The sequence below is a fragment of the Lissotriton vulgaris genome, chromosome 12, assembly GCF_964263255.1.
Source record: "Lissotriton vulgaris chromosome 12, aLisVul1.2, whole genome shotgun sequence".
NCBI lineage: Eukaryota > Metazoa > Chordata > Amphibia > Caudata > Salamandridae > Lissotriton > Lissotriton vulgaris.
This window is the reverse complement of record NC_141700.1, coordinates 76,745,157-76,758,935: the sequence shown is the minus strand read 5'-3', so window position 1 is coordinate 76,758,935 and position 13,779 is coordinate 76,745,157.

Here is a 13,779-nt window from a genome sequence, read left to right as displayed (position 1 = left end):
CAGTCAGGGATCGCCATTTCCAAAGTCAGGGCAAGGGAGTCACACACCAAGGCAACCCCTACTCGCCCTCTAGGTAACGTGGCGCGAGCAGTCAAGGCTGAACCTGGAGGCGATGTAAGTTAAGTATTTGCGCACGCACCCCAGCAACAACAACCAAAGGCCCACCACAAAGGAAAACTCCACACAAGGTTATGTAAAAATAGCCTTTGTATTATAATAAATATACATCAGATAAAACACACATCTTATTACACTGTGCCAACAGGCACGGGCGGAATTTACAAGGGATATTTGTACAGGACAGGGCCACTTGGACCACTGTCAAGGGTATCAGCACTTCTAGAAATAATACTTTCAGAAATAAAATCAGTGTAGCACACAATATAAAAGTAGAGCATACAACCAGTAACCACTGGTAACAGGACCTCTCTAGCACCACCTGTACTAGGGAGAAAACAACCACCTACATGTCACACTACCTGTAGGGGTGTAAAAGCAAAACACATGATGCAATGCATGACATTCATTCAGAGGTGTAAAGGCACATGACGCATCAACAATACATTCAGAGGTGCAGAGAAAATACCATTGCGCCAAACTCACAAGTCACCACCTGTGACTGTCCCGGTGTCCCAATGTCAGGGCATAAACGTGGCAGTTGCCCACGAAGTGCTGGGCAACTGAAGCAGGGCAAGTTAGGGCAACGTTGGAGCCTCTCTGGGCTCGAAGAACCACCACTGTGGCACTGGTGAGCCTCTCTCAGGCTCTCAAACAAGGAAGGGTGCTGCTGAGCCTCTCAGGGCTCCAGCAACAAAAGGTGCAGCCTCGCTGGGCTGTGGGGTCCCTCTCTCTGGGGACCCAAAGCAATGATGCTTGCCAAGAGCCTCACTGGGCTCTAACTCAACTGGTGCCCCCGGGGCACCTCGCGGCTCCAAAGGAACGCTCCCACTCGTTGGAGCCTCTCTCAGGCTCGGGACGTGGTGCCGGCAATCGAGCCTCGCAAGGCTCGCCAACAGAAAGTGCCCCCAGAGCCTCTCTTAGGCTCTAAACACGTGGGCGCGAGGTCGCGCTGCCGAGGGGGCAGGGGGGGGGGGGGGCGGACACCGACAATGTGTCCCGGCGCCCCTCCCTCCAGAACGGCCACACTCACCGGCTGGTCTCCAGCGGAGGCGGGTCTCTCCCGCTGGTCCCGGGGCTCTCCTCTCCACTCGGGGAGCCTCGAGGATCCGGCCGGTAGCTTCTCTCTTCCCGGCTCGGCAACGGAGGCGGGACTTCCGGTCGGCCCCTCTTGGGCCGCGCTGGGATTGGCTGGCTGCCTCTCTACTTCCGAGTCGCCGCGGGCAGCGCGGCGGCTCGCTTCTCAGGCAGGCAGGCGGGCTCCCATGATCCGAGGAGTGGGCTCCCTCGTAGATCAACACAAAGCGGCCAAAATAAAGCGGCAATGAGCGGGGTGGCACCCGCGCCGCCAAAGCAAATATAAAGCGAGGTAGGCACTCGCTGGGCACCGCAATTTTGGGCTGATGCCGGGTGGGCACCGGCTGGCTCTCAAAGCGCTAGCAGCGCTAGCCTCTAAGAAAAAGGCGCTCCCAAGCGCCACCGGGCCAAATGCAGCGCTCTCAAGCGCTAGACAAGGGATTCCAGCGCTCCCCAGCGCTGAAGGGCAGAGAGCAGCGCTCTCAGTGCTGCAGGCACAGCACAAGCTCCAGCAGGGGCTGGAGGCAGGCAGGGGGGCAAGGCTGGGCCAGAGCCAGCACACTGGGTCTCCAGGCAGGGAGACACCCCAAGTGGCGGTCCTCCTGGCCCCAGCAGCAGCAACAGCCCCCTCTGGCAGGATCCAAAAGCAGAACATTTTCAATGGGGACACAGCCCCTTCTTATACTGTAAATCCTTTGTTACAATGTGCAGGGTGGGGGGAAAACCAGTCGCAGCTGGTTCTGGAGCACTCTTGATGGCCCAACCACCCATTTCATTCACTGGGGAGGCTAGGGTCGTTAGACACACCACAGGGGGGCGGAGCCAGCATTGTGTGGGGAAAACCCAGCCCATCCAGGACCCAGGTACACTCCTCCAACACATCACTCATGCTAATCTCCCACTCACCACCGGGCAGACCCATCCAGACTTCCTGGAGCCTGGCATGCCAGCCAGCTCCAGCCAATCACGCTCCAGCACCCTCACTGCACACATATCTCAATGTCCAGAAGTAGCACTTCCCAACTAGACACATACATGCCGCAGACACCATCTTGCAGCATTCACTGACACAGGGTCACACATAAGGCAAAAAGTCTAGGGGTGAACCTGCCCTGCGGGCCAAGTCCAACACAACCCCCTACCAGCCAAAACGCAGGGGAGAACAATCACCACCGTGATGGACTTCCCTGCTTGGGGCGATAGAACTCGGACGCAGGCCCGCCACTGCCGGGACACCCTCCGGTTCTATGCCACGGTGAACCCCTAGGGTTCCTTCTAAAGCTACTGTAAGGACCAACTGGGCTACCCCACTGGTACTCCTCAGCTGTCCGCGGCCAGGACCAGGCCCTGGGCCACCCAGGTGCCACCGGTCCTTGCCAATTTGCAGAGCGGGGGGTAGTAACCCCTGGCACATAGTGTCCATTCTCCACTCTCCCTGTCTGCAAGACAGGACTAGACTGCCACTGGTTCACCAGCCTTTGGTCTACAACCTCAGGCGGACCAGGAGTCTCTGGGAAGGCTCTCCTCCCCTTACCTCTTCTTTTAGGGTTCCTCCTCCCCGTGCGAGGGGGACACCTAGAACGCCATTCCAACCTAGGGTTTAACCCCTCAGGTTGCACCGGGGTCAGAGGTGGGCTTTCCCACCCTCTGCACCCCCTTCCAGAGGTCTGCCCTCTCCCAACTGGAGAAGTTCCTCTGGAAGAACCGGTCAGGACACTGGTTACAGTCGTCCTACCCTTCAGGTCAGGCAGAACCTGAACCTGGCCTCCCAACCTCCGGTCTAAAACCTTTGGTGGAATAATTGCCTGGCACTCCAGGACTTCTGGGGACTCACACGCAATCCCCCTGAGGCTGACACATGACCCATGTGTCGTGTGACTGTCTGTCTGGCGCAGATCTCCCGCCTCCTGTCCACCTGACAGTGCGCAAAGATCCCCCAGACCAGAAGTGGCGCCACCCGGGTCCACCCAAGAAGATCTAGCCCAACTGGCTAGTCTCTGGTCCACTGGTGCATCCACTGGGAAACTCATCCCCCAATCACTCCTCGCTTCGGACTTCTGTGCCCTCCCAACTGGAGCGACACTGCCGGACACTGGAACCCCTGGAGCTCTAGTTACAGACGCTCCAGGTTCCCTAGACACTAGGAGATCCTCCTCAAGTGTACTAACAGGACAGCCTAGGTCCCCAACCTGGTGTTCCCTCAAGAAACCACCCAAGTTCTGAGACAGGGCTTCGGGCCTCTGGGTGCTCTCAGCCACCCACTGACTCCTGCTCCACTGAGCCAGGCAGTCAGCCCCTCCACCCTTCTCACTATACTGGGACCTAGCTGGGCTACACTGAGCCTCTTCCACCACGCTGGGCTGGAAGCTCCCTGTACCACTACTGTTGGACTCACTTTCTAATGACTCTACAGAACCTCTGGCGCTCTCCCAGCGCTCTGCTTCATCTGCAAGGCCCCAAGGACTAAAACACTTCAACTTCAGCAGGTGCTGACGCAACTCTGGACAGACAACACTGAGCAACTGCTCCTTGAGGAACATATTTACCACACAGTCCACCTCATCATCCACCTCATCGTTCAAGTTAGCCTTCAGCCAGTCCCACATTGCATCTGAACAGTCATCCACAAAATACTTCCATTCCTGGTGAGGCGGTTTTCTAAGGTTTCTAAACCTCAACCTATTCTCCTCCTCTGGAGACACAGGAACCATACTCTGGGAACTGGGAGTGGGACTGTCAACACCAACACTTAAAAAGCTGCCACCACTGGACTCCACCCTCCCTGGGGGATCCAGAAAATTAAGACTGCGGTCAGGGGATAACCTACACTCTAGGGCCATCTTCTCCCTGGCCAAGGCCCTCTCAGCCTCTGCAGTCCGCTCATTCACACCCAGCTGCGCCATCTCTCTGGCATGCTCTAATCTGAGCTTCTCCATGGCCAGCTGGTGCTCCCTCTCTTCTCTCCTATCCACCCACTCCTCTGGGGACAGGGAAAGGGATGGGGTGCTACATCTGACACGGGACCCAGCAAGGGACTCCCTATCTCGGGGGTACTCGCTCTCTGCTGGCGTCCCTGTGCTATCATTTTCTTCCTCCTCCTCTGAATCTTCAGGGCTCCCCACAGACCCACCACCCTCCTGGTGTGATTCCCGGGCCCTTTCCTCACTGCGCGCAAGATCCCACTGACCCTTTTGCCATAGGATCAGGCTGCTCCTAAGTTCAGACTGAGTATCTGACTCATCCACTCCTATGCCTCTCTCTCCACAGAACCTTACCAACTCTCCCATACTGTATCCAAACAGATCACAGAAATCAAAAGCAGGCTCCATTCTGGCGGACATTCTAGAGAAGAGATTACACAGGGAACCTAGGGGTCTGGGCTTAACACAGGAGTACACAATTCACAAAGGCTCAGCAAGCTCTCTCTCCCAGAGAACTCACACTCACTTGCCTAGTGCCACACACCATTCATTCACACACAACCCCCCCCTCGGACTGGTAAGGCAGTTTCTACCACCCCTGATTCCTCAACCTGACCACTTGTGACACAGGTACCAAACTCTGGGCGCGGGGCAGGGGAACAAATGTACTGGACACAATTGCACAATGATACCTTTCAGGAGAAGAAACAATGGAATTCTACCAAAAACACAATAATCCCCAAAAATGTGGTCATCTAAAATGCAGAGCTTTGTAGTGGCCAGTTGCCACTGTGGTACAACGCAAACACAAATCCTTATCCCACCGCTGCCGCCAATGTTAGAAACGGGACCCTGGCCGGCCAAGACTCGCGTCGAGGTCAGTCAGGGATCGCCATTTCCAAAGTCAGGGCAAGGGAGTCACACACCAAGGCAACCCCTACTCGCCCTCTAGGTAACGTGGCGCGAGCAGTCAAGGCTGAACCTGGAGGCGATGTAAGTTAAGTATTTGCGCACGCACCTCAGCAACAACAACCAAAGGCCCACCACAAAGGAAAACTCCACACAAGGTTATGTAAAAATAGCCTTTGTATTATAATAAATATACATCAGATAAAACACACATCTTATTACACTGTGCCAACAGGCACGGGCGGAATTTACAAGGGATATTTGTACAGGACAGGGCCACTTGGACCACTGTCAAGGGTATCAGCACTTCTAGAAATAATACTTTCAGAAATAAAATCAGTGTAGCACACAATATAAAAGTAGAGCATACAACCAGTAACCACTGGTAACAGGACCTCTCTAGCACCACCTGTACTAGGGAGAAAACAACCACCTACATGTAACACTACCTGTAGGGGTGTAAAAGCAAAACACATGATGCAATGCATGACATTCATTCAGAGGTGTAAAGGCACATGACGCATCAACAATACATTCAGAGGTGCAGAGAAAATACCATTGCGCCAAACTCACAAGTCACCACCTGTGACTGTCCCGGTGTCCCAATGTCAGGGCCTAAACGTGGCAGTTGCCCACGAAGTGCTGGGCAACTGAAGCAGGGCAAGTTAGGGCAACGTTGGAGCCTCTCTGGGCTCGAAGAACCACCACTGTGGCACTGGTGAGCCTCTCTCAGGCTCTCAAACAAGGAAGGGTGCTGCTGAGCCTCTCAGGGCTCCAGCAACAAAAGGTGCAGCCTCGCTGGGCTGTGGGGTCCCTCTCTCTGGGGACCCAAAGCAATGATGCTTGCCAAGAGCCTCACTGGGCTCTAACTCAACTGGTGCCCCCGGGGCACCTCGCGGCTCCAAAGGAACGCTCCCACTCGTTGGAGCCTTTCTCAGGCTCGGGACGTGGTGCCGGCAATCGAGCCTCGCAAGGCTCGCCAACAGAAAGTGCCCCCAGAGCCTCTCTTAGGCTCTAAACACGTGGGCGCGAGGTCGCGCTGCCGAGGGGGCAGGGGGGGGGGGGGGCGGACACCGACAATGTGTCCCGGCGCCCCTCCCTCCAGAACGGCCACACTCACCGGCTGGTCTCCAGCGGAGGCGGGTCTCTCCCGCTGGTCCCGGGGCTCTCCTCTCCACTCGGGGAGCCTCGAGGATCCGGCCGGTAGCTTCTCTCTTCCCGGCTCGGCAACGGAGGCGGGACATCCGGTCGGCCCCTCTTGGGCCGCGCTGGGATTGGCTGGCCGCCTCTCTACTTCCGGGTAGCCGCGGGCAGCGCGGCGGCTCGCTTCTCAGGCAGGCAGGCGGGCTCCCATGATCCGAGGAGTGGGCTCCCTCGTAGATCAACACAAAGCGGCCAAAATAAAGCGGCAATGAGCGGGGTGGCACCCGCGCCGCCAAAGCAAATATAAAGCGGGGTAGGCACTCGCTGGGCACCGCAATTTCGGGCTGATGCCGGGTGGGCACCGGCTGGCTCTCAAAGCGCTAGCAGCGCTAGCCTCTAAGAAAAAGGCGCTCCCAAGCGCCACCGGGCCAAATGCAGCGCTCTCAAGCGCTAGACAAGGGATTCCAGCGCTCCCCAGCGCTGAAGGGCAGAGAGCAGCGCTCTCAGTGCTGCAGGCACAGCACAAGCTCCAGCAGGGGCTGGAGGCAGACAGGGGGGCAAGGCTGGGCCAGAGCCAGCACACTGGGTCTCCAGGCAGGGAGACACCCCAAGTGGCGGTCCTCCTGGCCCCAGCAGCAGCAACAGCCCCCTCTGGCAGGATCCAAAAGCAGAACATTTTCAGTGGGGACACAGCCCCTTCTTATACTGTAAATCCTTTGTTACAATGTGCAGGGTGGGGGGAAAACCAGTCGCAGCTGGTTCTGGAGCACTCTTGATGGCCCAACCACCCATTTCATTCACTGGGGAGGCTAGGGTCGTTAGACACACCACAGGGGGGCGGAGCCAGCATTGTGTGGGGAAAACCCAGCCCATCCAGGACCCAGGTACACTCCTCCCACACATCACTCATGCTAATCTCCCACTCACCACCGGGCAGACCCATCCAGACTTCCTGGAGCCTGGCATGCCAGCCAGCTCCAGCCAATCACGCTCCAGCACCCTCACTGCACACATATCTCAATGTCCAGAAGTAGCACTTCCCAACTAGACACATACATGCCGCAGACACCATCTTGCAGCATTCCCTCTCACGAGTTTAAGCATACCAAACTCGAGCCTGCACTCCCCACGCATCAGGAACTACTAGGGACACACACATTCCCCATGCATTCCTATGGGAGGGCAGGTCAGCCATACTACACGCACGCACTTTCACTCTGGGACTCAGGGGAAAGTGCGCAGAGACCCAAAAATCACTGACACAGGGTCACACATAAGGCAAAAAGTCTAGGGGTGAACCTGCCCTGCGGGCCAAGTCCAACAGCTACGTTCTAATAAGTGATCACAGCTGCTGTGGCATGGTGCCAGGAAAACCCTATCTTGTAACTGTGACGGCCACGGTCATTTGCTGTATGCAAGTATTGTATCCAAACAGCAATCCAGACATGGAGGCGGCAATATGGCCTTATGTGAATATCTCTTCTATTCAAATTGATACTTTAAGCAGAATGAAGTCTATTCTTTTACAGACAACTGTGCCTTTAACCTCGTCCAAAGAGACGTATGACCTGCAAGTTGCAAGGACAGCAGCAGAGATACATACCCTATTATCGACAAATTGCCCGGTGCATTTTGTAGAAATGTTAAGTCAATTCTTAAACATGTCAGATACCAGTAGCATCGCACATGTATTTAAGAAAAAAAATTCGGGACTGCTAACACCCATTCGAAGCAGTTCTTGGCATCTTCCCGAATTTTGTGCATTCGCTCTTCGGTGGCCTGCCTCTTATTTTGGGACTTGTAGCAGGAATTTTATTTTTGTTCCTTCTGCTCCGATATGGCAAGCCAAGTCACAGACAAAACTCTGGCTGAGGTGAAAGAAACGATCCTAGCAATACGATAACAAGACCGTATCACTAAGATCCTCGGATTGGCCCGGCTAAGACATCTGAATACTACCTGGTTTCTTTCATTCAGACCAATTTGGCAAAATTGCATCTTACCTGTGCTTTGATGTCTGCTATGCGGAGAAGAATGCGTGTTGGACGTCTGTCTTACACTACCATCAGCAGTACCAATGGATATTGACACTTTGCTTTGTCCGGTAACGACTCATGCAACGTGTTGTCCCCAGCGGCTACCGATTCTGATGAAGGCATTCGTTGAGACTTCACCATTACGATTAAGTGACGGTGAGGTACGAGATGAAAGCGGCACCACACAGGTACAACCTTCTGTGAACATTGCTGATCCTGACATCGATGATGGCAATGCATCGCACATATGCATTATTTCCACCTTTTCGGAGTTGGCCCAACTTTCACCTACTGTTGTAGACAAATTTTTACCGGCCTATCAGAAGTAATGTTCTCCCCTAACAACGAGAATAATATTTGAAAAAGCGAGCTCACAGCATTCCCTGAACTCTGAATTCGGGCTTCAGTTTTGATAAACAGAACTCCAAAAAGACAGTGAAAGTATTTTTTTACCTCCCTTCCCGAGAACAAAATTATTTTCCCCTAATTTCCAAAATATTTACAGTTTTTTGGCACATGGTACTCTGCTTAAAGTAGAACTATTCTTAAAGAACAGAAGTTCTATTTTTAGAGACTCTAGAGACAATATTTTGAATCAGCCTCTAGCATATATACAATCTTATATAACTTTGTGATGAAATGGTCTCGACTTTTTTTCTGTATTCAGAGCCATTTCATAAATGTAATTTTTGCAATTCATTCAGCCTATATTCATATTTGCATTTACTGAATGATAACTGTGCTTGAAAGCGTACATTATAATACTCATTTTGTGTATCTATACCATTTCAAATGCATTTCATTGTATTTTGGGGTGGGTTGGAAAACACATGCATACCTATATGTTTATATATTGCTTAGTATTTAGTAATGATGGACATTATACGTGGAGTGGGTATTGTGAATGTATCTAGGACCCTAATTAAATATTCCTGATTCATGCCCTTATGCGGTTATGATAGATCATGTCCTAATGAAGGCATAAGAATCTTACCCATATTCAGTCATAGCCCACGCAACCCAAATACGGCAAGGCTACTTCCTTAGATTCTTAGGGGAATTCCCCATGTCTTTGTTTTGATTTGTCATTGAACTCCTGTGAGCACTAAAGGAACAGTCAGTTCTTAGTGACATCTTTTATTGACGTCTTATGTCCAACCTTACGTCAAACACGGCACCTTCCAGGTATAAATATACCAACATATGCCTTAAGCAACACACAGTGGTGTGGAGCAGAGCACCTATCTACTTATCCGAAGCCCAGCTGATGCGAGAGCAGAAGGAAGCCGCCAACCCTTTTGACACACTGGAGAAGCTGCCTTTTCTCACGCCGAGAAATCCAGCTCCGGTGTTTCCAGTCATCCTTGCGGGTTACTGGGAGATCGAGTCCTGAGAAACGAGATACAAAACCTCCTTCATTCTATAACCAAGGTACGGAACTGATTCAAACCTTAGAGAGAATTCTTGATTCAGATTCTTGGCAAAAACCCAACTTAACTTCAAGCTGCAACTTACTTACTCCCTCCCACGTATTAGGCTTAGATCAGGTACACCGGGGTAGGCGTATCTTAGAAGCACCAGTTGAGTTCGTTAGTCAATATGTTATGTATGTAAATATTTTATCAGTTTTAAAGTATCATATGGCTAAGAAACCATATCAATGCTTTTACAGTATTATTTTATAATACTCCTTTTACTGTACGCACTTTACTTCATGATAAGTATTGAAATTGTGGCAATTCATTTCTCTTGCATGAGAAAGAAGACTGCTCAATAAAATAACACCTTTTATTGAAAACGCCCGTCTTTCTATTTCTCTGTACCCTGGTGAAATTAAGCATGCACGATTGACTGAGTGAAATAGCTGTCTATTGTTTTCACACAACTCTGGAGATACACTCCTTATTCTGGGGGAGCAAAGTTGTCATGTTATATGGTTGTCAGAAGCTAATCCCTTCTTGTCTAAATCAGGGAAGTTAACCCCTCCCTATTCATTCGAGAAAGTTTCTAGTGACCTCTGAGCTAGCTGGCAAAACTAATTAAGCCTAACATAGTCAGTAGAGACCTAGATGACCTCAGTCCTACGTCTACACTGCTGTTTATGTTATTCCAATGCGCAGAGCCTGTTGGGAATATAGGAACTACACTACAGTTCAAAGAGGTGTCACTGTCTGAGACTGTGGTTCTTACCTCTACAGCATAAATAGAATATTTAAAGTAGTAAGCATTTCTTAATTTAATGTTCCTAGTCGTTCCTTCCACTGCAAACACCAATGTTTTTAATATAACAAAGATCTTGAAATAGATTGCTAGAAGTTTCATTATTCACACAACACCGGAGAGGCTTGTGGCACAACAAAGAGAATGGCTTCAACTGGCATCGGCAAGACCCTTAACATTCTTGCTGATGTCATATAGCATTCCCACAGAGAATGCCAGATTTAAAGGTGAAGATACAACACATCTCCCTTTTATAATAATAAAATAAAAATGAACAGGAAACTAAATAACCATCAAATACTAAACAAAATGTGAAGAAAATAACAGAAGAATCATTAGTTAAAATAACAATGTTGAAAATACAGTGAAAATCTTTGACTCTAGCGAAAATACAACATAAAGATATCACTTATAATTATAATCTTGTAAATACCGTAGAGGCCTTTTAACTCTGGAACTGCGAGTGAAATGAGGAGAAATATCCTGCAAATTGTTGGAACAATTAGATCTTGATTTCACATCACCACCCTCCTCCGTACACTTTGTCAAACGAGACATACTCCAAACATTCCCTCAGCAAGCATGACAACATTATTCTTAACTTTTACAGTGTGTCTAACCCCAAAATATTTAGATTCACCTTTTGGTGACCACACTGCCTTTTTAACATAAACAAAATCGCCTACTTTCCAAAGAATTTTCTTTGCTCCCATTTTGGTGTCAAACTTCCGCTTGTAGTTCTTTTGATAATTTCTAACTTTCCAATTGTTGACAACACAACCTCTATCCTTAACACTTAACCATAGAGGATTAAGTTTGGAACCAGCCATCCTACCCTTCAGTTTTTTAAAAGGAGAGTAACCAGTCACACTGTTGGGTGTGTTCCTATGTGCCCATAACTTTTCTCTGAGAACAGGCTTAAGTGGAACTCTCAACTCCAAAGCAGTTTGAGCAGAAGCTCTAATCTGTCTGTTCATGCTCTCCACCAAACCGTTTGCCTGGGGAGTATAAAGGGCAGTTTTTTGGTGAGTGATGGACAAATCATTAAAAAAAATCAGAAAACTCCTGTGAAGTGAACTGCACTCCGTTGTCAGTGACCAATATGTCAGGGATCCCCTCACAAGTGAAAGCATCCTTCAAAAATTCAATAACATTCTTGGAAGTGACAGAACTCATGCAAGAAGCAGATACCCATTTAGATGTATAATCCACTAACACAACAACAAATCTTTCAGAAAAAGCCAAATTATCAAAAGGGCCAACTATATCCACTGCCAGCTTTGACCAGGGACGTTCGGGAATGGCCACAGGGGAAAGAAGAGTAGTTCTTATTTTCCTTGATTTATCATTCCCAGCACAGATGGAACAATCTCTAACAACTCCTTCTACTTGACGGTCTACTTCAGGCCACCAGTACAATTCCCTGATTCTTGCCTTCGTGAGACTGCGTCCCAAGTGTCCTTCATGAGCAAGGTTTATTATCTTTTCACGCATCAACAAAGGGGGAATAAGTCTGTCTCCACAAAAAAGTTCACCCTGCACAATATTTAACTCTTCCCTAACATGCCAGTAGCCTCTTGCACAATCAGGAACATCCTTCAAAACAGGCCAACCATTAAGAACAAAATCCAATATATGCGCTCTGGCTTCATCACTCATAAAACAATTTTTCCACTCAACCTCATTTAATGCTAATTCTTTAACCCACGAAACTATTTGACAATCTGAGTCATTTACAACACATTTTTGTAAGGGTAATCTTGAAAGGAAATCAGCTGGAACATTCTTAAGACCAGGCAAATATTCCACAAAACAATTATACTCTAGACGTCCTTCAATCCATCTCTTAATTCTTGGAGTAGTGCACTCAACATTCCTACAAGAAAACATTTTTACATAAGGCTTGTGGTCAGACCTGACTACAAACGGCAAACCCCACAAATAAAATCTAAAATGTTTGATGGCCCATGAACAAGCCAGGGCTTCACGCTTGATTACTGAATAGCGTTCCTCAGCACCCTTCAGTGAACGAGATGCAAAACCAATGACCCTTTCAGAACCATCTACCATCTGCAAAAGGACAGCTCCCAGACCACAAACACTTGCGTCCGTTGTCAAAATTGTCTTTTTGTGCACATCAAAATGCCCCAAAGTTGGCATTTTTCCAATTTCAGACTTCACAACATTAAAAGCATTAACACACTCTTGGTTCCAATCAAAAACAGTCCCCTTTTTAAAGAGAAGCCTGATTGGTTGCATGACACTAGCAAAATTGTAAATAAATTTAGAATAGTATTCGGACAAACCAAGAAATGACTTCACTTGGTCTTTGTTCGAGGGAGAAGGAGCTTGCAAAATTGCATCCGCCAAATCAACTTTTGGACTGATTCCCTCCCCTGAAATGGAATGTCCAAGATAAGATACTGAATTTACCCTGAACTTACACTTTTCACATTTCAAGGTTAACCCAAATTTCTCCAGTCTTGACAGAACATCAAATAAAACTTTATCATGCTCACATGTATCATGACCATGTACCAGAATATCATCCTGAAAAAACAGAACAGAATCAATGCCAGACAAAACATTCTTCATAACTCTTCGGAAACAAGTGGCAGCACTTGCCAGCCCGAAAGGCATCCTAATGAATCTGTAAGCTCCAACAGGAGTTACAAAAGAGGTTAAGTGTCTTGAGTCTTCATGAAGCATAATTTGGTGATATACGCTGCCGATAAATCCATTACACTGAACACACTAGCCCGTCCCAATTTTGATAGAATCTTAATATTCGGCAGCGGGTGTCTATCAACCCAAATTGAACCATTCAAGCTTCTTAAGTCTACACACATTCTAATTTTGGTTCCATTGTCCTTGGGTGCTAAAACAATGGGTGGTGCAAGCCATTATGAAGATTCTATCTCTTCAATTATACCTAACTTGAGTAACCTGTCAATTTCTTCTTGTAAAGGTTTCAATATTAGGGGTGTCATTATGATTGCGTTTTTTCCGCATCCTCGGGGCCGGCGGAAGCCACCGCCGGCCCCGAGGATGCGGAAAAACCGCAGCGGACTGACCAAAGACCCACCGCCAGATTAGGATGGCTGGTGGGTCCTGGTTTCTGTCCGCAGCTTTTCCGCCGCGGTCGGATTACAACCGCGGCGAAAAAGCTCTAATATGGTGACGGTGTTTCCAGACACCGTCCACCATATTAGGATGGCCAGTAAATTATGCTTTTCCGCGGCGGGTTTTCCGCCGTGGAAAAGCATACGGAACTTCACTGCGGGGGCCCGTTGCGGGCCCCCTAGGTGAAGGGGGGTGCACATGGGGGGTACCTATGGTACCCCCCTGCATTTGCA